Source organism: Periplaneta americana, chromosome 7 (genome assembly GCF_040183065.1).
Source record: "Periplaneta americana isolate PAMFEO1 chromosome 7, P.americana_PAMFEO1_priV1, whole genome shotgun sequence".
Taxonomy (NCBI): Eukaryota; Metazoa; Arthropoda; class Insecta; order Blattodea; family Blattidae; genus Periplaneta; species Periplaneta americana.
Window position 1 is genome coordinate 149,361,170 of NC_091123.1, and position 21,824 is coordinate 149,382,993.

The window sequence follows — 21,824 nt, forward strand, 5'->3', positions numbered from 1 at the left end:
GCGTGGCACTTTCGTGTCCGTCGTCAGAGGCGTGTAGACCCGTCGTCAAAGGAACGTAGCCCTATTAAGCGAAATGTAGACCCAATCAGCAGAACCCAGACGAATCTCAAAGCAGTGTAGTCGAAAAGTCAGCGCCACAAGACTTCTTTATACGACGAAACAAATTTAACTACGGGTCAGACAAAGTTTTACAAGAGGTCAGAGAAGTGTGAACCTGGGGTCAGAGGCGCATGCCCTAGGAGTCAGTGGCATATGAACGAGGGGAAAGAGGTGCGTGAACCTGGGTTAGAGGTTTATGTCCCAGAGCCAGAGGGGCATGTCCCTGATGAAAGAGGCGCTTGGTCGGACGCCATGAAACGCATGTCCCGAAGACCAGAGGCGCTTACCCGGTGCGTGAGGCACTTGGCCATATGCACCGTGACCAGAGGCGCTACGTAGCTCCGTGTAAACATGCGCCATGACCCGTTATCCAGAGGCACGTAACAACAAGGTCAGAGGCGCGTAGCTTCCAAGACATAAGCACGTAACCCACTCGTCAGAGATGCTTGGCTCCGTCGTCAGAGGCGCGTGGCCCCTTCTTGTCCGTCGTCAGAGGCGTGTAGACTCGTCGTCAATGGCAAATAGTCCTAGTCAGCGGAACGTAGACTCAAGTCAGTGGAACGCAGCCCAATCTCAACGGAGTGTAGCCGGAAAGTCAGCGGCGCAAAACCTCTATATACGATGAGACAAATTTACCAGAGGTCGAACAAAGTTTTACAGGATGTCGGAGTAGTGTTAACCAGGCGTCATAGGCGCATGCCCTAGGAGTCAGAGGCATATGAACCAGGGGAAAGAGGTGCGTGAACCTGGGTTAGAGGTTAATGTCCCAGAGCCAGAGGGGCTTGTCCCTGGTGAAAGAGGTGCTTGGTCGGACGCCATTAAACGCATATCACGGAAGCGCTTGCCTGGATGACTCAGGCCATTGGCCCTGCCCTATTACCCAGATGCGCTATTAGCTCCGTGTATACATGCGCCATGACCCGTTATCTAGAGGCACGTATCACCAAGGTCAGAGGCGCGTAGCTTCATTCCAAGACATAAGCACGTAACCCCGTCGTCAGAGATGCTTGGCCCCGTCGTCAGAGGCGCGTGGCACTTTCGTGTCCGTCGTCAGAGGCGTGTAGACCCGTCGTCAAAGGAACGTAGCCCTATTAAGCGAAATGTAGACCCAATCAGCAGAACCCAGACGAATCTCAAAGCAGTGTAGTCGAAAAGTCAGCGCCACAAGACTTCTTTATACGACGAAACAAATTTAACTACGGGTCAGACAAAGTTTTACAAGAGGTCAGAGAAGTGTGAACCTGGGGTCAGAGGCGCATGCCCTAGGAGTCAGTGGCATATGAACGAGGGGAAAGAGGTGCGTGAACCTGGGTTAGAGGTTTATGTCCCAGAGCCAGAGGGGCATGTCCCTGATGAAAGAGGCGCTTGGTCGGACGCCATGAAACGCATGTCCCGAAGACCAGAGGCGCTTACCCGGTGCGTGAGGCACTTGGCCATATGCACCGTGACCAGAGGCGCTACGTAGCTCCGTGTAAACATGCGCCATGACCCGTTATCCAGAGGCACGTAACAACAAGGTCAGAGGCGCGTAGCTTCCAAGACATAAGCACGTAACCCACTCGTCAGAGATGCTTGGCTCCGTCGTCAGAGGCGCGTGGCCCCTTCTTGTCCGTCGTCAGAGGCGTGTAGACTCGTCGTCAATGGCAAATAGTCCTAGTCAGCGGAACGTAGACTCAAGTCAGTGGAACGCAGCCCAATCTCAACGGAGTGTAGCCGGAAAGTCAGCGGCGCAAAACATCTATATACGATGAGAACAATTTACCAGAGGTCGAACATAGCTTTACAGGATGTCGGAGTAGTGTTAACCAGGCGTCATAGGCGCATGCCCTAGGAGTCAGAGGCATATGAACCAGGGGAAAGAGGTGCGTGAACCTGGGTTAGAGGTTAATGTCCCAGAGCCAGAGGGGCTTATCCCTGGTGAAAGAGGCGCTTGGTCGGACGCCATTAAACGCATATCACGGAAGCGCTTGCCTGGATGACTCAGGCCATTGGCCCTGCCCTATTACCCAGATGCGCTATTAGCTCCGTGTATACATGCGCCATGACCCGTTATCTAGAGGCACGTATCACTAAGGTCAGAGGCGCGTAGCTTCATTCCAAGACATAAGCACGTAACCCCGTCGTCAGAGATGCTTGGCCCCGTCGTCAGAGGCGCGTGGCACCTTCGTGTCCGTCGTCAGAGGCGTGTAGACCCGTCGTCAAAGGAACGTAGCCCTATTCAGCGGAATGTAGACCCAATCAGCAGAACCCAGACGAATCTCAAAGCAGTGTAGTCAAAAACTCAGCGCCCCAAGTCTTCTTTATACGACGAAACAAATTTAACTACGAGTCAGACAAAGTTTTACAAGAGGTCAGAGTAGTGTGAACCTGGGGTCAGAGGCGCATGCCCTAGGAGTCAGTGGCATATGAACGAGGGGAAAGAGGTGCGTGAACCTGGGTTAGAGGTTTATGTCCCAGAGCCAGAGGGGCATGTCCCTGATGAAAGAGGCGCTTGGTCGGACGCCATGAAACGCATGTCCCGAAGACCAGAGGCGCTTACCCGGTGCGTGAGGCACTTGGCCATATGCACCGTGACCAGAGGCGCTACGTAGCTCCGTGTAAACATGCGCCATGACCCGTTATCCAGAGGCACGTAACAACAAGGTCAGAGGCGCGTAGCTTCCAAGACATAAGCACGTAACCCACTCGTCAGAGATGCTTGGCTCCGTCGTCAGAGGCGCGTGGCCCCTTCTTGTCCGTCGTCAGAGGCGTGTAGACTCGTCGTCAATGGCAAATAGTCCTAGTCAGCGGAACGTAGACTCAAGTCAGTGGAACGCAGCCCAATCTCAACGGAGTGTAGCCGGAAAGTCAGCGGCGCAAAACATCTATATACGATGAGAACAATTTACCAGAGGTCGAACAAAGTTTTACAGGATGTCGGAGTAGTGTTAACCAGGCGTCATAGGCGCATGCCCTAGGAGTCAGAGGCATATGAACCAGGGGAAAGAGGTGCGTGAACCTGGGTTAGAGGTTAATGTCCCAGAGCCAGAGGGGCTTGTCCCTGGTGAAAGAGGTGCTTGGTCGGACGCCATTAAACGCATATCACGGAAGCGCTTGCCTGGATGACTCAGGCCATTGGCCCTGCCCTATTACCCAGATGCGCTATTAGCTCCGTGTATACATGCGCCATGACCCGTTATCTAGAGGCACGTATCACCAAGGTCAGAGGCGCGTAGCTTCATTCCAAGACATAAGCACGTAACCCCGTCGTCAGAGATGCTTGGCCCCGTCGTCAGAGGCGCGTGGCACTTTCGTGTCCGTCGTCAGAGGCGTGTAGACCCGTCGTCAAAGGAACGTAGCCCTATTAAGCGAAATGTAGACCCAATCAGCAGAACCCAGACGAATCTCAAAGCAGTGTAGTCGAAAAGTCAGCGCCACAAGACTTCTTTATACGACGAAACAAATTTAACTACGGGTCAGACAAAGTTTTACAAGAGGTCAGAGAAGTGTGAACCTGGGGTCAGAGGCGCATGCCCTAGGAGTCAGTGGCATATGAACGAGGGGAAAGAGGTGCGTGAACCTGGGTTAGAGGTTTATGTCCCAGAGCCAGAGGGGCATGTCCCTGATGAAAGAGGCGCTTGGTCGGACGCCATGAAACGCATGTCCCGAAGACCAGAGGCGCTTACCCGGTGCGTGAGGCACTTGGCCATATGCACCGTGACCAGAGGCGCTACGTAGCTCCGTGTAAACATGCGCCATGACCCGTTATCCAGAGGCACGTAACAACAAGGTCAGAGGCGCGTAGCTTCCAAGACATAAGCACGTAACCCACTCGTCAGAGATGCTTGGCTCCGTCGTCAGAGGCGCGTGGCCCCTTCTTGTCCGTCGTCAGAGGCGTGTAGACTCGTCGTCAATGGCAAATAGTCCTAGTCAGCGGAACGTAGACTCAAGTCAGTGGAACGCAGCCCAATCTCAACGGAGTGTAGCCGGAAAGTCAGCGGCGCAAAACATCTATATACGATGAGAACAATTTACCAGAGGTCGAACATAGCTTTACAGGATGTCGGAGTAGTGTTAACCAGGCGTCATAGGCGCATGCCCTAGGAGTCAGAGGCATATGAACCAGGGGAAAGAGGTGCGTGAACCTGGGTTAGAGGTTAATGTCCCAGAGCCAGAGGGGCTTATCCCTGGTGAAAGAGGCGCTTGGTCGGACGCCATTAAACGCATATCACGGAAGCGCTTGCCTGGATGACTCAGGCCATTGGCCCTGCCCTATTACCCAGATGCGCTATTAGCTCCGTGTATACATGCGCCATGACCCGTTATCTAGAGGCACGTATCACTAAGGTCAGAGGCGCGTAGCTTCATTCCAAGACATAAGCACGTAACCCCGTCGTCAGAGATGCTTGGCCCCGTCGTCAGAGGCGCGTGGCACCTTCGTGTCCGTCGTCAGAGGCGTGTAGACCCGTCGTCAAAGGAACGTAGCCCTATTCAGCGGAATGTAGACCCAATCAGCAGAACCCAGACGAATCTCAAAGCAGTGTAGTCAAAAACTCAGCGCCCCAAGTCTTCTTTATACGACGAAACAAATTTAACTACGAGTCAGACAAAGTTTTACAAGAGGTCAGAGTAGTGTGAACCTGGGGTCAGAGGCGCATGCCCTAGGAGTCAGTGGCATATGAACGAGGGGAAAGAGGTGCGTGAACCTGGGTTAGAGGTTTATGTCCCAGAGCCAGAGGGGCATGTCCCTGATGAAAGAGGCGCTTGGTCGGACGCCATGAAACGCATGTCCCGAAGACCAGAGGCGCTTACCCGGTGCGTGAGGCACTTGGCCATATGCACCGTGACCAGAGGCGCTACGTAGCTCCGTGTAAACATGCGCCATGACCCGTTATCCAGAGGCACGTAACAACAAGGTCAGAGGCGCGTAGCTTCCAAGACATAAGCACGTAACCCACTCGTCAGAGATGCTTGGCTCCGTCGTCAGAGGCGTGTAGACTCGTCGTCAATGGCAAATAGTCCTAGTCAGCGGAACGTAGACTCAAGTCAGTGGAACGCAGCCCAATCTCAACGGAGTGTAGCCGGAAAGTCAGAGGCGCAAAACATCTATATACGATGAGAACAATTTACCAGAGGTCGAACATAGATTTACAGGATGTCGGAGTAGTGTTAACCAGGCGTCATAGGCGCATGCCCTAGGAGTCAGAGGCATATGAACCAGGGGAAAGAGGTGCGTGAACCTGGGTTAGAGGTTAATGTCCCAGAGCCAGAGGGGCTTATCCCTGGTGAAAGAGGCGCTTGGTCGGACGCCATTAAACGCATATCACGGAAGCGCTTGCCTGGATGACTCAGGCCATTGGCCCTGCCCTATTACCCAGATGCGCTATTAGCTCCGTGTATACATGCGCCATGACCCGTTATCTAGAGGCACGTATCACCAAGGTCAGAGGCGCGTAGCTTCATTCCAAGACATAAGCACGTAACCCCGTCGTCAGAGATGCTTGGCCCCGTCGTCAGAGGCGCGTGGCACTTTCGTGTCCGTCGTCAGAGGCGTGTAGACCCGTCGTCAAAGGAACGTAGCCCTATTCAGCGGAATGTAGACCCAATCAGCAGAACCCAGACGAATCTCAAAGCAGTGTAGTCAAAAACTCAGCGCCCCAAGTCTTCTTTATACGACGAAACAAATTTAACTACGGGTCAGACAAAGTTTTACAAGAGGTCAGAGTAGTGTGAACCTGGGGTCAGAGGCGCATGCCCTAGGAGTCAGTGGCATATGAACGAGGGGAAAGAGGTGCGTGAACCTGGGTTAGAGGTTTATGTCCCAGAGCCAGAGGGGCATGTCCCTGATGAAAGAGGCGCTTGGTCGGACGCCATGAAACGCATGTCCCGAAGACCAGAGGCGCTTACCCGGTGCGTGAGGCACTTGGCCATATGCACCGTGACCAGAGGCGCTACGTAGCTCCGTGTAAACATGCGCCATGACCCGTTATCCAGAGGCACGTAACAACAAGGTCAGAGGCGCGTAGCTTCCAAGACATAAGCACGTAACCCACTCGTCAGAGATGCTTGGCTCCGTCGTCAGAGGCGCGTGGCCCCTTCTTGTCCGTCGTCAGAGGCGTGTAGACTCGTCGTCAATGGCAAATAGTCCTAGTCAGCGGAACGTAGACTCAAGTCAGTGGAACGCAGCCCAATCTCAACGGAGTGTAGCCGGAAAGTCAGCGGCGCAAAACATCTATATACGATGAGAACAATTTACCAGAGGTCGAACAAAGTTTTACAGGATGTCGGAGTAGTGTTAACCAGGCGTCATAGGCGCATGCCCTAGGAGTCAGAGGCATATGAACCAGGGGAAAGAGGTGCGTGAACCTGGGTTAGAGGTTAATGTCCCAGAGCCAGAGGGGCTTGTCCCTGGTGAAAGAGGTGCTTGGTCGGACGCCATTAAACGCATATCACGGAAGCGCTTGCCTGGATGACTCAGGCCATTGGCCCTGCCCTATTACCCAGATGCGCTATTAGCTCCGTGTATACATGCGCCATGACCCGTTATCTAGAGGCACGTATCACCAAGGTCAGAGGCGCGTAGCTTCATTCCAAGACATAAGCACGTAACCCCGTCGTCAGAGATGCTTGGCCCCGTCGTCAGAGGCGCGTGGCACTTTCGTGTCCGTCGTCAGAGGCGTGTAGACCCGTCGTCAAAGGAACGTAGCCCTATTAAGCGAAATGTAGACCCAATCAGCAGAACCCAGACGAATCTCAAAGCAGTGTAGTCGAAAAGTCAGCGCCACAAGACTTCTTTATACGACGAAACAAATTTAACTACGGGTCAGACAAAGTTTTACAAGAGGTCAGAGAAGTGTGAACCTGGGGTCAGAGGCGCATGCCCTAGGAGTCAGTGGCATATGAACGAGGGGAAAGAGGTGCGTGAACCTGGGTTAGAGGTTTATGTCCCAGAGCCAGAGGGGCATGTCCCTGATGAAAGAGGCGCTTGGTCGGACGCCATGAAACGCATGTCCCGAAGACCAGAGGCGCTTACCCGGTGCGTGAGGCACTTGGCCATATGCACCGTGACCAGAGGCGCTACGTAGCTCCGTGTAAACATGCGCCATGACCCGTTATCCAGAGGCACGTAACAACAAGGTCAGAGGCGCGTAGCTTCCAAGACATAAGCACGTAACCCACTCGTCAGAGATGCTTGGCTCCGTCGTCAGAGGCGCGTGGCCCCTTCTTGTCCGTCGTCAGAGGCGTGTAGACTCGTCGTCAATGGCAAATAGTCCTAGTCAGCGGAACGTAGACTCAAGTCAGTGGAACGCAGCCCAATCTCAACGGAGTGTAGCCGGAAAGTCAGCGGCGCAAAACATCTATATACGATGAGAACAATTTACCAGAGGTCGAACATAGCTTTACAGGATGTCGGAGTAGTGTTAACCAGGCGTCATAGGCGCATGCCCTAGGAGTCAGAGGCATATGAACCAGGGGAAAGAGGTGCGTGAACCTGGGTTAGAGGTTAATGTCCCAGAGCCAGAGGGGCTTATCCCTGGTGAAAGAGGCGCTTGGTCGGACGCCATTAAACGCATATCACGGAAGCGCTTGCCTGGATGACTCAGGCCATTGGCCCTGCCCTATTACCCAGATGCGCTATTAGCTCCGTGTATACATGCGCCATGACCCGTTATCTAGAGGCACGTATCACTAAGGTCAGAGGCGCGTAGCTTCATTCCAAGACATAAGCACGTAACCCCGTCGTCAGAGATGCTTGGCCCCGTCGTCAGAGGCGCGTGGCACCTTCGTGTCCGTCGTCAGAGGCGTGTAGACCCGTCGTCAAAGGAACGTAGCCCTATTCAGCGGAATGTAGACCCAATCAGCAGAACCCAGACGAATCTCAAAGCAGTGTAGTCAAAAACTCAGCGCCCCAAGTCTTCTTTATACGACGAAACAAATTTAACTACGAGTCAGACAAAGTTTTACAAGAGGTCAGAGTAGTGTGAACCTGGGGTCAGAGGCGCATGCCCTAGGAGTCAGTGGCATATGAACGAGGGGAAAGAGGTGCGTGAACCTGGGTTAGAGGTTTATGTCCCAGAGCCAGAGGGGCATGTCCCTGATGAAAGAGGCGCTTGGTCGGACGCCATGAAACGCATGTCCCGAAGACCAGAGGCGCTTACCCGGTGCGTGAGGCACTTGGCCATATGCACCGTGACCAGAGGCGCTACGTAGCTCCGTGTAAACATGCGCCATGACCCGTTATCCAGAGGCACGTAACAACAAGGTCAGAGGCGCGTAGCTTCCAAGACATAAGCACGTAACCCACTCGTCAGAGATGCTTGGCTCCGTCGTCAGAGGCGTGTAGACTCGTCGTCAATGGCAAATAGTCCTAGTCAGCGGAACGTAGACTCAAGTCAGTGGAACGCAGCCCAATCTCAACGGAGTGTAGCCGGAAAGTCAGAGGCGCAAAACATCTATATACGATGAGAACAATTTACCAGAGGTCGAACATAGATTTACAGGATGTCGGAGTAGTGTTAACCAGGCGTCATAGGCGCATGCCCTAGGAGTCAGAGGCATATGAACCAGGGGAAAGAGGTGCGTGAACCTGGGTTAGAGGTTAATGTCCCAGAGCCAGAGGGGCTTATCCCTGGTGAAAGAGGCGCTTGGTCGGACGCCATTAAACGCATATCACGGAAGCGCTTGCCTGGATGACTCAGGCCATTGGCCCTGCCCTATTACCCAGATGCGCTATTAGCTCCGTGTATACATGCGCCATGACCCGTTATCTAGAGGCACGTATCACCAAGGTCAGAGGCGCGTAGCTTCATTCCAAGACATAAGCACGTAACCCCGTCGTCAGAGATGCTTGGCCCCGTCGTCAGAGGCGCGTGGCACTTTCGTGTCCGTCGTCAGAGGCGTGTAGACCCGTCGTCAAAGGAACGTAGCCCTATTCAGCGGAATGTAGACCCAATCAGCAGAACCCAGACGAATCTCAAAGCAGTGTAGTCAAAAACTCAGCGCCCCAAGTCTTCTTTATACGACGAAACAAATTTAACTACGGGTCAGACAAAGTTTTACAAGAGGTCAGAGTAGTGTGAACCTGGGGTCAGAGGCGCATGCCCTAGGAGTCAGTGGCATATGAACGAGGGGAAAGAGGTGCGTGAACCTGGGTTAGAGGTTTATGTCCCAGAGCCAGAGGGGCATGTCCCTGATGAAAGAGGCGCTTGGTCGGACGCCATGAAACGCATGTCCCGAAGACCAGAGGCGCTTACCCGGTGCGTGAGGCACTTGGCCATATGCACCGTGACCAGAGGCGCTACGTAGCTCCGTGTAAACATGCGCCATGACCCGTTATCCAGAGGCACGTAACAACAAGGTCAGAGGCGCGTAGCTTCCAAGACATAAGCACGTAACCCACTCGTCAGAGATGCTTGGCTCCGTCGTCAGAGGCGCGTGGCCCCTTCTTGTCCGTCGTCAGAGGCGTGTAGACTCGTCGTCAATGGCAAATAGTCCTAGTCAGCGGAACGTAGACTCAAGTCAGTGGAACGCAGCCCAATCTCAACGGAGTGTAGCCGGAAAGTCAGCGGCGCAAAACATCTATATACGATGAGAACAATTTACCAGAGGTCGAACATAGATTTACAGGATGTCGGAGTAGTGTTAACCAGGCGTCATAGGCGCATGCCCTATGAGTCAGAGGCATATGAACCAGGGGAAAGAGGTGCGTGAACCTGGGTTAGAGGTTAATGTCCCAGAGCCAGAGGAGCTTGTCCCTGGTGAAAGAGGCGCTTGGTCGGACGCCATTAAACGCATATCACGGAAGCGCTTGCCTGGATGACTCAGGCCATTGGCCCTGCCCTATTACCCAGATGCGCTATTAGCTCCGTGTACACATGCGCCATGACCCGTTATCTAGAGGCACGTATCACCAAGGTCAGAGGCGCGTAGCTTCATTCCCAGACATAAGCACGTAACCCCGTCGTCAGAGATGCTTGGCCCCGTCGTCAGAGGCGCGTGGCACTTTCGTGTCCGTCGTTAGAGGCGTGTAGACCCGTCGTCAAAGGAACGTAGCCCTATTCAGCGGAATGTAGACCCAATCAGCAGAACCCAGACGAATCTCAAAGCAGTGTAGTCGGAAAGTCAGCGCCACAAGACTGCTTTATACGACGAAACAAATTTAACTACGGGTCAGACAAAGTTTTACAAGAGGTCAGAGTAGTGTGAACCTGGGGTCAGAGGCGCATGCCCTAGGAGTCAGTGGCATATGAACGAGGGGAAAGAGGTGCGTGAACCTGGGTTAGAGGTTTATGTCCCAGAGCCAGAGGGGCATGTCACTGATGAAAGAGGCGCTTGGTCGGACGCCATTAAACGCATGTATAAGAAACGACACAATTTCTGACTAGCGGCTGGGATTGTAGTTCGTACATCCTGTTCTATTAGTGCTCTCATTTTTCCAGTAGAATATCCCATTGATTTTAACTTTGCTCCTAATTTATGTAGGCTAGCTTATTCACAGAAGAACTGTTGGATCCTAACTTTTAAATTTGATTTCTTCTATCTTTACATCTACGTAAATTATAACTTCACATATCATTTTGAGAACAGCAGTCTTCTTTAAAGATTTATAACACAAGTTAGATTGAAATTTTTAAATTTTGAAGAAATTTCAGGTCACTTACCTTACTGAACTTAGGACCATACGCTCTTCTCCACTGAGTACGTTGGATTAATAGAACATGTCAACAACGTGCGGCAATGGGAAGCCGCGCAGTTCGGTCAGTGCCTTGTAGACGGAAATTACGTGAAGTAGGGCTAGACCTACATGTTAAGAACAGAAATTTACTTTGTATAGTACCAGTAAGAATTGAGTTTCAAATTACCAAATACTTTCTCAATAATTAGCTACGTTTTAATGCATCTCATTCCCCTGTTAACCTGTAGCTCTCTCATTTTCCAAGTAGAATATCCCATTGATTTTAACTTCGTTCTGAAATAGTGTAGGCTAGCTTATCATTCACCGAAAAGCCGTTAGATCATTAACCTTCAAATCTCATTTCATCTATCTTTACATCTACATAAATTATAACTTCACATTTTATTCTGAGAAGAGCAGTCTTCTTTTTAAGATTTATGGTTTTAGGTACAATCAAATTTTTAAGTTTTGAAGAAATTTCAGGTCACTTACCTTGCTGAACTTAGGACCATACGCTCTGCTCCACTGGGTATGTTGGATTAATACCACATGTCGCAACGTGCGCTAATGGCAAGCCGCGTAGTTCAGCCAGTGCCTTGCAGACGGAAATTACGTGAAGTAGGGCTAGGCCTACATGCTACGAACAAAAAAGTTATTTTGTGTATTACATAGTAAAAATTTTGCTTCAAAGTAACAAATTCTTGCTCAATAATTAGATACGTTTTGAGCAGCTCACTCCTCTGTCAGGCTGCAGTTTTTAATTCCGTAGGAAATTTCCTAAAATGAGAAACTAGAATTTGACCTCATTAAGCAAATCGTCTTTCATTATATGATTAATCATCTAGTGAGAACGTATCTACAAATTTACAACTGATTACTTTTGGGGATTCTTCTCACGTTCACAGAAGTCCGGGATTGTGGAGAGATTCAAACCCATCACGTGAACGTGTTCAGTCATGCAGAAATTCTTATCTTTTAAAGAAGTCGTAAAATTAAAGGATCTCAAAGTTAAATTTAAGAAACGTTACTGAAGGATATTACTTACAAAGATACATACGACGTCTACAAACAGTCCATTTTGGAGAATTGAATGGCGTGGGACAATTATCATCTCGAATGTTCTCGGTCTCATGAGGAGAAAAAAAGCTGGAAATTAAATTTCCACAAGACTTCAATTTATGAGAAAGTAAAAATACTGCCTTGTGAATGCTGTGTAAGAGGAGCTCACGAAACTACACAAGAGAATTGGGGTTGGTGGTCCATACTGTTTTTTTTAATTGAAAGACAAACCGACGCGCATTGGAAAGTGCAGTACTACGTCAGGAATTCGGCGTAACAAATATTTCATTAATTCTTCACTCAAGTATGTCTCTTACGTTTCGTTATTCTACAACACATTGACGGGCCATATCAGACAAAACCTGCATTCCAATGACGTGGTCGTAATATTCTAATACATTTTACTATATGATTCTGTAATTTACTTCCTCACACGATAAGTTGTATGAAGAGAATGCATCTATATGAATTACCAAGGGTCTTCGTTGCAGCTGTCTATCACCTCTGGAAGACGAGAGGAATTTAGAGACGTCAAATACTGCATCCAGGAAATAGTCAAATGCGTCCTTGCAACAAATTTTGCGAGCGTTAGTAACATTTTCTGTAACGTTCCAATAGAGCAAGTCTTAAAATTAATAAGCGGCAACCTTCCTTGAATTCTCGTACTTCAAATGTGACTGTCTCTTTCAGCCTGAAACTGATAACGACAAAGAAAGTGAAACATTCCTTTTTTAAAATTTTATTTCAAATGCAAAAGGTTGAGTGCATGGATTATAAGAAATCCTTAAACGTTGCAATATTAATTCGCTAGCATATAATTAAATGCGCACTATCAAAAGAAAATAATTACAAATAAACTTATCTTTAACTCAAAAAATGAGCGAAATTTCCATAATGGCAGAAATTCAGTATGTTAAAATCTCACCTTCACCAATTTTCTTGTAACTTACCAAACCTTCAAATACTATGGTTATTTCCTTCTGACACACGAATACAATTTACCAATATTCAGAATACTTTCACCAAATTAGTTTCTACATACTACATATATTTTTCAGACTATTTTACTGTACTTCTGCCATTGATACAAAATGGTGGCCAATCCAACATTTAAGAACAAAGATAAAATTTCCAACTGCACCGAAACATTTAATGTCATTCTCATGAATCAGCTAATTTATCGTCTTGCTATTTCCTTGCGTCGTATTAACGAACAAACGTGACTAAGATATTTACCACAATCCTAGCCAAACTGTATGAAATACAGACCTATAACGTACAATCTGCTTTTAGATTAAAGTGTATCTAGCTATCAGCACAAATATAAGAAAACTTGCATAGCTTCACAAAATGCCGCTTAATCAAAATTGAGTCTACGATTAAAATATTAGATGTACACACAACACGAATTTCCAGAATAGTCCGAATCCAGTGGTTTTCTAGAATAAGAACGCATAGCCTATTCTTTTGTAATGAGAAATTTGAGTGAAGGTAGACCTATTTCAAATAGACAGTTTATTCACATCGCATATAGCCTATCTCTAATATCTTCATTCTGTTAAAATATCTGTAATAAATTTCAGTGAACGTACTGCAATAGAGAATCGCTTATTCGATTCGAAGTTACATAGAATTATTATTTCCTATTTATTTGTTTCATTGCAAATTGGCTTCTACTTTGAAATAGTAGTTGGAAACTGAACAGTTACTTTACCGAACCCAGGACCCACCACTCTGCTCTTCGGAGTACGTTGGACTAAAGAGAGTCCAGCGTTCAGCGACACGTAGTAACGGCTAGCTTCTCGAATCAGCCAATGACAGTGCAGACGGAAGTTACGTAGATATTGCTCTTGCAGGAATTAACATACGTTTCATTAATGTAGGGAGATGAACTGCTTATTAATATGTGTATTTGTTGTTGTAAATGATTTCGGATGCAGCTATTTAACATTTATATCTGCCAGCCTTTTAAATCTCACACACATGCAAATAATCATAATAAAATATTAAGTCGGAAGTCGACCCTATTCAAATATCCACTCTTCTACAATCGATCCCGTCCAGGTAAACAGAAATTAATCAGCTCCATCGCCTGAAAGCACTCAGGGGTGTACAAACTTATTCATTTTATAAGTATTGGTTTTAGAAATAAGTAGGATTATTATTAATATGAAATTGAAGATTGTACGGAGTACCTCCGAGATAATGGTGTAGGCGCAATATGAACTTTGCTTTATTAGGCCTACGTTCCTAAAGCTAATAAAAATTCTGCCATATTCTTACAACATTTCTTTCTATTAATATTTCTATGGGTACGCTTCTGTTCCCACCCTTATTTTCACGCGGAGTAGGCCTATGACCTGTATTTGCACCGAGAAACAAGAATATCTTAATTGTTGTTAGAAGGGCTTAGCACTTTGGACACACTACGTGTCTATTCTGTTGGACTGTAGGCTATTTGTACGGTTTTGGGGCCGTGGCATCATAATACTTTAAAATATAGGTCTCGTGTCCTGACTTATTTTTTCCTATGTTGTAAAAATTGTGACGCAATAGTTTTAAGGCCTATCGCAACGATTTGTTACAGAGTGGCATCGGAAGGAAGATCGTGTCCTACCTCAGTATTATCTTCTTCATACTGTGGTCCTACGCGTATATAAAGGAAATTTCGGCAAAGAAATTGCAGCATAAATAAAAAATAAAGTAGTCTATCAGTAAAGAAACGCTTTACTAAATAATTAAATACATTCAAAAATATTATTTAATACGTTTATAGGGTCTATGATCAGTTTTCAATAATGACAGTTTCGTATACGCAGAGTCTATCATTGTAGTGTGCAGTGAAATTAATGACAAGATGGTAATATCGAAACCCTCATTGATTTAGCATTCTCTCTCTCTCTCTCTCGCTCTCTCTCTATTTTCAGCTATTTTTAAATTCTTCCTCCCACGTCCTAGACTAGCTGGAGTAGGATTAATATTAATTTCCATAGTTATTCTTTTTCCTCCACAATATAGGCCTAGGCCTAGATCGTATATGTAACAGAGAGGTCATCGCTATGTTAAAATCGGCAGCACTTTGAAGAGAACAACCACCAGGATCATCACCCGTCTGCCATAAACGAACATGAGATGGCGGTACAGTCGCTAATGCAATTCAAATGGTAATTATGACGTGACTCCTAATGTAAGCACTAGAGGCAGCGTAGTAAACCTGACAAAAGTTGTTAACTTAGGGAACGTACACGTTGGAGCGACGATAAACGATAAAAGAAGCAGCGATGCTATATCAGAGAGAATTGAAGCATGCATTGTCATTGAGGTGTGCATATTGGAGTAACGATAAAAGTGAAGATGCACGGTAAAAGCGACGAAAAAGAAAAGTACCATTTTCTTCGCTCTTGTCGTTTATATGATCTCTGATTAAGATAATATTAATCTGTATAATTACCGGCGGTTGTCAATATATCCGAATATTAATCGATTTATTATTATTATTATTTCGGCATATTAAATTAATTATTGTAGATATTGGCTAACTTATCAGTTGTGTATTTATCGGTCATATGTTATGTGATCACAAGAACCAATCACAACACAACGAATTTATACTATCTTTGGGATGAGAAACGGGTTTAATTTCGTACGTATTTAACTTATATTAACCTTGAACTTAGCTGCTGATATTTCCTATATATCTTCTTTCATTAAGTGGATGCATAGAATATCTTCTACTGATAAATCAAAATGTTCGCTTCCCGCGTCCTCGTTGCTCCGATATGAACACTTGATTCTTTGATAATACCAAAGCGTCGCTAGCTCGTTTCTTTTATCATTTATCGTTGCTCCAACGTGTACGTACCCTTAGTTGGAAGGCAGGAGGGAAAAAAACCTTTGGGGAGGCCGAGACGAAGACGGGAAGATATGGATTTGAGAGAGGTGGGATATGATGGTAGAGACTGGATTAATCTTGCACAGGATAAGGACAGATGGGGGGCTTGTGTGAGGGGGGCAATGAACTTCCGAGTTCCTTAAAAGCCATTTGAAGGGTCCAGGGGAAGAACATGCTAAGTCACAATTTACTGTTTTTACAGGAGAGCAAGTATAAAGTTGCAAGGTCCATTACATTCTATTGTCTCTGAGTTATCATTTTTCAAATATTTCTGGCTTAATCAAGTTTTTACTCTGTACAATTAAACCACTGAAATCTCTATTGCCTGAGGTATTACATTACATCCAAAACAAAAAATTGATAAAATTGGACTTAACACGTTTTTCCCTGGACCCTTCATTTGTAATTTAAATATTCTTTTTCCTATTTGAAATCACAGAATCACACCACGTGTATAAATTTTATTATATTTACATGTAAAGTAAACCTTCATGTTTTGCGGCTGATAGTAACCAGCTGATGAGTGGCGAAAGAGTTCATAGGCGGAGTGACGTAATCACGTGACTTACTCCGCATTCACAATTGGCTACAAAGAAATGTCGGCGTCTGTGGCTCACAATCCTGCGGAAATGTCAGGATTTGAATAAAACTGAGTACAATTCGTAATGATAATATATGAAGGCGGGGCATGCTGAAGGCTCTGACAAATCCACCAGCGTTGCCAGCTATGGTACACACTTGTTAGGATGAGCTAAGAACATGGAATATAGGCCTACGCTAAAAAAACTCAATAGGTTCAAATTTCCTGATCACGGCTGGACGGGACTCGCAAGGAATCGGAAATTATTCTCTTTCGCCAGTAATAGCGCGTCCGTTATATTTGTAATATTCGTAAGTATGATCATGTTTCCCCGTCTTTCCAAACTCTGTCTTGGTTAAGGCTAAGCGATCGACGAGCTCTGCATTCTCTTGTTCTCTTATTTCAAATTCTACGCACCGCTACCCCAATCTATTTGGCTTCTCGTTTTAAAATTTATCCGCATATCATCAGCTAAGTACAAGATCTCATCATAACAATTTACTCATTATACCCTACCACAAGACATCTTTATATTCTTCATCTTATACAGTTTCAGTTGCTAGAAATTGGAACTCGCTTCCGAGTGATATAAGGGGTTATTGGACAATAACTTCATTTAGGTCAAAATTACATAAATTCTTATTTAACAGATTAATTGCTGATTAATATTTGTTACTTATAATGAAACTAACATCTGTCCATTCTTATTATTATTATCAATAATTTCTCTAAATAAATTTACAAAACCTCTAATGACAATTACATTAATATTCTCATTATAGAAATAGAAATATATATATATTCTCCCTGTAACATAGTCCTAGTAAGCTTATATTAAATTAATTTTCATCATTTTACTAGCTATCTCAAATATTAAATTAATTATAATTCATTGAATTAAATTAGCTCATAAATTAAGTTACTACTTTACCTTATAGATTTATCTAAATTTAAATAAATATGTAGTGAAGAATATTGATGGAGAACCTTTTAAGTGTAGTGTAAATATTTATAATTTAAATTTATGTATTGTATTGATTAAGGCTGGTTGAGTGGAAAAGAAGGCCTTATGGCCTTAACTCTGCCAGCGAAAATAAAACATTATTATTATTATTATTATTATTATTATTATTATTATTATTATTATTATAGTATAGGCCTATGCGGCGAAGTAGACCTACTATTATTAAAGAAGTGTACATTTTATTCAATTGTATTTTTTTCGAAGCCGTTCACGGTTTTCGTATGTGTAAATAAATATGATAAATTAAAGGGATGTAAATCTAATACTCCCTTCAAAAATGTTGAGCATTTAGACAAACTAAATTCAAAATTTTCTAAGAAGAATCATGCAGTTATAGTGGGTGGGCAAGATAATAGTTTGGATAACAATTATTATTATTATTATTATTATTATTATTATTATTATTATTATAGCACTGAAAAGATGTCAATTGTAACTGACAATTTAATTTCCAAATAATTGATTAAATGGCGATCTTACTCGTGTTAATTGTGTAAGCATATGCGGCTTACAGCTGTTTCGGTGTTTCTTCACACCATCCTCAGAGCCTACTAGATCTCGGCGTCATCTCGAACTTCGCTGCCTGTTGTGTGGGTGCGTTCGATTGTTCAAAAGTGTTGAAATGTGGTATCAGTGTGTGTTCTGAAATTGATCTGTGTGTTGAGAATTTGATGAATGACGCCGAGATCTACTGTAGTAGGCTCTGAGGATGGTGTGAAGGAACACCGAAACAGCTGTAAGCCGCACATACTTACACAATTAACACGAGTAAGATCGCCATTTAATCAATTATTTATATTCAAGTGTTAAAAGGAGTGTACGAAAGAATCAACATGGATTTAATTTCAGTAATGAGCAGCCATACCAACGTGGGATTCCTCATTCTTTTCAAGCCGTGTCTTCACAGGAGGGTGCGGAGTGTGAATATTCGGCTTGGGCAGGCTCTTTTGAGATCTAGGACATCACACAATGATTTGATAGGTGGAAGTCCTATAAAGAGGTATGAATATATTTTCGGCCTGTAGACTACGTTGTCTGTAATAATCTGCACAATCATTCCATAGCCACGTGACAGGTTCCTAATTGTTGTTTACGTTCCATTGAGTTTTGATGTAACTTGTGTACAATCCTGATTATCTATCCATTTCTTTCTTGCTTCCTTCGGTGTTATATATCGATTCATTTTCATAACAAAACTGAAGTGCACGTTCTTAATGAGACGGAACGCCGCGAGAGATAGGCAACTTTCGCGACTCTCTTGTTAACCATATAGTCGAAACTGTTAGGAGCGTTATATCGTTTCCGTATTTCCAAGTGCAAATGTATCACTGAGTTTGATATACAATGGGGTGTATTAATTGTTATTGCAAACAGAGATTGTGAAACAAGAAATTCTTATTTCACAAAGGATCGTTTTCGTTTAAAAATATACCATAAGGGTGTCTGTATAAATTATCAGAATGGAAATTCAATGTTTTACAGCAATTACTAGTGTTATAGTTTTGACATTTTTAACTCTAAATTCTGCGATCGACAGAAGAATGTGAATATGATCCACTATGGAAAACGAATAAAAGATTTCTACTTCGATATCACTTGAAAAACAGATAAACAAAAATTATTTTATTTTTAAACATTCAATAAGTTACGCATGTAGCTATATTAGGATAGTAATGATTTCTACTTCAATATTACTTTAATAATATGTTCATAAGATCTATTTCACTTTTAAGCATTACCTACAATACGTGTGTGAACATGCTAGGTTGTTAATCATAATTGCTGCTTTCATTAGGCTATGTCTTTAGGGGAATACTACTTCATATAGGTGTTGAAAGACAAGAAGTGTGTATGTATGTATGTATGTATGTATGTATGTATGTATAGGATGTCCGGTTAAAAATCTGCTTAATACAGTTTTTGATGAAACTGAGTTATATACCAAATCAGGTAATCTGGGACACATTCTACTAAATGTAGCAACTATGGGTATCAAATGTACCATATTCCCATACAAAAGGACATATAAACGTAAGGCTCCGCTGCAAAACCTGCTTAATGCATGAAGTTAGTACTGATAGCTTCTCCGTATCAGAATCTACCTAATGCAGCCACCGGCGTAGCTCAGTCGGCTAAGGTGCTTGCCTGCAGATCCGAGTTGCACTTGGGCGTGGGTCTCCAACTGTAAGGCGAATGTCAGGTAATTATGACGAATCCTTGACCTCATCTCGCCAAATACGATCTCGCTATCACCAATCCCACCGTCGCAAAAAAAAATCGAGTAGTTGATACATCGCAGTTAAATAACCAGATAAAAAAATCGCCCTATCCAACTACAAATAGGAATGTATGTTTTAAGGTCGATACTGACGCACTTTGTTTTCGCTTAGTAATGTAAGTTAATAGTGTTTGCAGGCTTCAGCAAGTCTTTCTGCAGTGTTACTAATCGATGAAGAAAACATATTTTTCTGTAATTGAAATAAGCACTGTTTCATTTCAACACTGGATTTATTTTTATTTATCTATTTATTTATCCACGTTTTACTTATCTATTTATTCATTTAGTTATACAAAATAAAACAAGGACAAATTTAAGGAGCCAATTATTGCATAATATTTAGATATTACAACAGCATTAGCTACCAGTCAAAATAAATGGTGATGGTCCTTTAGGTTAGAAACAATTTAATTATAATGCTCTTCACATTCGTGTTAGAGATTTAATTTTTTCAGGGATGTTTAATAATCAAAATTGTATAAAAGTCATTCAATAGAGGAAGGTGCTAAGATATTCCATGTGATTTGTGAAGCATTAAAGGACGCTTACTGGTCACAATGACCGGTACGGTCATTCTAGTGTTAAAAATAGTACTGTTTCATGAAAAAATGTGTAACAATTAACCAAATTATGTCTTTCAGTGAAATAAACCGTTGTAAATTTAATTTTATTGACGATTCATAGAAACTCTGCTTCAAACCCTGCTTAATGTACAATTAAAACATCATTATCTGCTAAATTAACTGAGCGAATCTATTGACAATTTGAGTTCTAATAAAAAAGAACACATTTTTCAAACTTATATTTAAAAAGGATTGTATCAATTATGGTTACTGAGATGTATAATTGTTTTCCTTTTTCTCAATAACTAAAATTATGCATTTAGGAAGTTTTGAAAAGGACCCTCTCATATACTTAGAATGTCTCAGGAGGTATGTAAAATAATTCAGGGTATTACAGTGGCACCAACTCTTGGAAAACATAGAGTGGTCTAAAAAATTTGAGTTATAAGTTAAAATAAATATCATAAATAATAATAATAATAATAATAATAATAATAATAATAATAACTCTGCTTCAAACCCTGCTTAATGTGCAATTAAAACATCATTATATGCTAAATTAATTGAGCGAATCTATTGACAATTTGAGTTCTAATAGAAAATAACACACTTCTTCAAACTTATATTTAAAAAGAATTGCATTAATCATAGTTACTGAAATATATAATTTTTTTCCTTTTTCTCAATAACTAAAATTATGCATTTAGCAGGTTTTGAACAGTACAACCTCATATACATAGAATATCTCAGGAGGTATGTAAAATAATTCAGGGTATTACAGTGGCGCCAACTTTTGGAAAACATTGGGTGGGCTCAAACACTTGAGTTATAAGTTAAAATAAATATCATAAATAATAATCATCATCATCAATAACAGTCTTGGATTAGGCCTCCTGGCCTGTTCCGCTTCCAGAAGAAAGTTGATCTTTCCATCTCTTCCTTGGTCTTCCGATATCTCGTTTTCCATGAGGTGTATAGTCCAGTAGTCTCTTGGGTAACCTATTGTTGGGCATTCTTAATACATGTTCATTCCAGTTGTTGCGGTAAGATTCTATAGTATCCGAAATGGCGGTGATATTCAATTCTGTTAGGATGTCAGCATTCATAAATAATAATAATAATAATAATAATAATAATAATAATAATAATAATAATAATAATAACAACACGACAAATTATTGGGTGAACTTTGGCACCACGGGCCCATATAAGTTGGCACCACTGCAGGGTAATGTAGTTTGGGTTAATTTACATCGATTTAACCTGAAGTGTAATGGTTGGGAAGTTGTTGATGGCTGACTCACTCCTCCAAATTTTGTACTATGTACATACTTGTTTTTTGCAGATATTTTTAAAGGTGTGCTTAACAAAACTGTTGTTGTTGTGTTGTTATCTAATGCCGGGCTTTGGCAACAAAGCCATTAGCGTTCTTGCTCTCCAATATTTCTCTGTGGTGGATCCATTAGGTAGAACTTCACAGGTTATGAGATGATCTTCAGTCATTTCTTCTTCTTTGTTGCATAGAGGGCAATTTGGATTTGTGTAAATTCCTATTTTATTCAAGTGTTTGGCCAAATAATCGTGTACTGTAAGCAGTCTGAATTTTGCTACTGCAGATTTACGTGGGATTTTTGGAATAATTTCTGTTTTTTTTTTATTAAAATGCTCCATTTTT